Consider the following 3262-nt stretch of genomic DNA (forward strand, 5'->3'; position numbering starts at 1 on the left):
AAGTGACTGTATACTTTTCTGTAAAATTATATTGACAATCTCTTCTATGTGGCCTGGAATTAAATAAAAATAGAAGAATTAGCAAAGATTATATATTAAGTTTTGTTGGTCATGCATTCTACAAAACTACCTGGCAAAATGGGTATGTAAAGATAAGATCCAGCTTATAGTCCATATGTAGAACTACACACCTTGGCATTGGGCCTTGTCCATAGGTTTTTGTCTAATTCAGGTAAAGGTTATTTATGGACTAATGACAGCCCTGAGTTTTAGGGCCTCTGTTGCTGGGCATGCCATCAGAAGTCTGCCCCTGTTAAAGATCCCCAGAGCTCGTTTCGGCACCACATATACTAAAATTGGGACAATACACAGAGAACAGCATGGCCCCTGTGCAAAGATGACATGCAAATTTTTGAGGCATTCCATATTTTTCCATCTCATGTCCATGGATCGGAAGAATTAATATTGTTAAAATGGCCAGACTACCCAAAACCATCTACAGATTCAATGCAATACCCATCAAAATACCAAAGGTATTGTTCACAGAAATAGAAGAAACAATTCTAAACTTTGTGTGCAACTAAAAAAGACCCTGAATAGCCAAAGCAATCCTGAGAATGAATAACAAAGACAGAGCCATCACAGTTCCTGATTTCAAACTGTACTACAAAGCTATAGTAATAAAAAACAGTATGGTACTGGCACACAAATAGACACATAGAGCAATGAAACAGAATAGACAGTCCAGAATTAAATCATGGCATACATGGTCAACTAATATTTGACAAGGAAGCAAAGAAAGGATAGAGGAGGAAGGATAGTTTTTTCAACAAATGCTTCTGGAAAAACTAAAAAAACACATACAAACTATGAAATTGGACCCCTATCGCACACTACTCACAAAATCTAACTGAATATGGATCAAAGACTTTAACATAAGAACTGATACCATAGAAGAAAGTGTAGGGAAGAAAATGTAGGGAAGAAGCTTATCAATCTTGGTCTTGGCAATGAGTTTTTAGATGTGATGCCAAAAGCACAAAAAACAAAAGCAAAAATCAACAAATGGCACTACATCAAGCTCAAAAGCTTCTGCACAGAACAAAAAAACTAATTAACAAAGTGAAAAGACAGTCTATAGAATAGGAAAAAAATTTTGCAAACCAAATATTGGATAAGGAGTTAATATCCAAAATATAAAGAATGCATACAACTTAATAACAAACACACAATCCAATTCAAAATGGGCAGAAGAACTAAATAGACATTTTTCCAAAGAGGACATCAAAACGGCCAAGAAGAACATGAAAAGATGCTCAACATCACTAATCATCTGGAAAATGCAAATCAAAACCACAATGAGATATCACCTCACACCTGTAGAATGGCTATCATCAAGACGACAAGAGACAACAGGTGCTAGCAAGGATGTGGTGAAACGGGAACCCTTGTACACTGGTGGTAGGAATGTAAATTGGTTCAACCACTATAAACAATATGGAGGTTCCTCAAAAATTAAAAGTCATCTACCACAGGACCAAGCAATTTTGGCTACATACTGAAAGGAAATAAAAACACAATTGTGACAAGATATATGCACTCCCATGTTTACTGAAGCAGCTTTCACAATATGATGACCAAAAAATTGGAAACAACCCAAATGCCCATCAACAGATGAATGAATAAATAAGATGTGATACATATACACAATGGAATATTATTCAGCCATGAGAAAGGAGGATATCCTGCCACTTTAGACAAGATGGATAGACCTTGAGCACATTATGCTAAGTGAGGTTAAGTCAGAGAATGACAAGTACTGTATGATATCACTTATATGTGGAACCTAAAAGCAATTTAACCTTTAAAAAACAGAGAGTAAAATGGTAGCTACTAGGGGATGGGGGGGTAGGGAGGATAAGATTGATAATTCAAGGGTACAAACTTGATACGGGGAGTAAGCAACAAAAATCTAATGCACAGTATAATTAACATAGACAATAATATTGCACTATAAGTATATAATTTGATAAATATTGCTACATTAGCAATCACATTACAGTGTATAAAAGTATCAAAGTAACATGCTGTACACCTTAAATTTACATGTTACATGTCAAATTTATTCAACTAAAAAACAGACACATGTAATAATGGAACAGAATTGACAGCCCAGAAATAAACACCACATTGTATATGGTCAATTAACTTCTGACAAAAGCACCAACAATATACAATGGAGAAAAGATAGTCTCTTCAATAAATGGTATTGGGAAAACTGGTCTCTTATCTTACACCATACAGAAAAATCATCTCAAAATGGATGAAAGACTTTACATGTCAATGTCTACTTAGACAATATCACACCATTTCAGGCAAACTATAAGAATCTTGAATAGTGTAATTCTATTTATACCCCCAGACTTTATATTATTGTTGTAATATAGTTCACATCTAAATACATCATAAACCCCAAAATACAGTGTTATAATTTTTATTTAATTTAAAAAAAAAGATCCCCTAAATTAGGCCAAGCATTCTAAAGAATTCATCCACACTCAGTTCATGAAGGTCACAACTCTAGTAATTGAGTTCAGAATTTCCTTGGAGGATGTATCTGTCCATTTCACACTTCTCTTTGAGAGGATGTGAAATGGCCCAGATCCTACTGGTCTATAATGGAAGTCATCATGCTTAACAAATATAACACAGGACATTTAAATGTTAATTACTAAAAAAAAAATGTTCCATATGTCAAAGTAACCCCATTTATTTCCCCTTAAGTCTTACTTTAACCTTGGGGAATTTCATACATTGTTAAATATTATCTCCCAAACAGTGAATCCTAGAATCCCCTTCCCCATAATTTTATATTCTATCCCAACTTTTTCCCAAAATACTTTTGCCTGATTCCCTTGGTAATGATTAGACATACTGGGAGGCTTTAAAAATTAAGTGCAGATAATAGAATTGTTAAACAAACAGTGGCTTGTTTTAAAACTGTCCTTCTGTCCAGAGTATAAAGCCCCCATGTTCTATCATGGGCAGCCTTAAGAAAGTCAAATACTGGACTCAAAGACAGGCAGGAGCAATATTTTTTTCAATCTGTCTCCTAGAGTAATGGAAATAAAAACAAAAATAAACAAATGGGACCTAATTAAACTCAAAACCTTTTGCACAGCAAAGGAAACCATAAACAAAGTGAAAAGACAACCCACAGAATGGGAGAAAATATTTGGAAATGATGCAACTGGCAAGGGAT

The 3262-nt window shown here is 34.6% G+C and overlaps 1 non-coding gene across 1 annotated transcript; it reads left to right on the plus strand.

Moving 5' to 3' along the window:
• The first annotated feature begins 326 nt into the window (after positions 1 to 326).
• Positions 327 to 432, plus strand: LOC132487257 (U6 spliceosomal RNA). Its single transcript, XR_009531553.1, has one exon. It is a non-coding gene; the product is annotated as a U6 spliceosomal RNA (small nuclear RNA).
• Positions 433 to 3262: the final 2830 nt, after the last annotated feature.

The sequence above is a fragment of the Mesoplodon densirostris genome, chromosome 3 (assembly GCF_025265405.1).
Source record: "Mesoplodon densirostris isolate mMesDen1 chromosome 3, mMesDen1 primary haplotype, whole genome shotgun sequence".
NCBI classification, from domain to species: domain Eukaryota; kingdom Metazoa; phylum Chordata; class Mammalia; order Artiodactyla; family Ziphiidae; genus Mesoplodon; species Mesoplodon densirostris.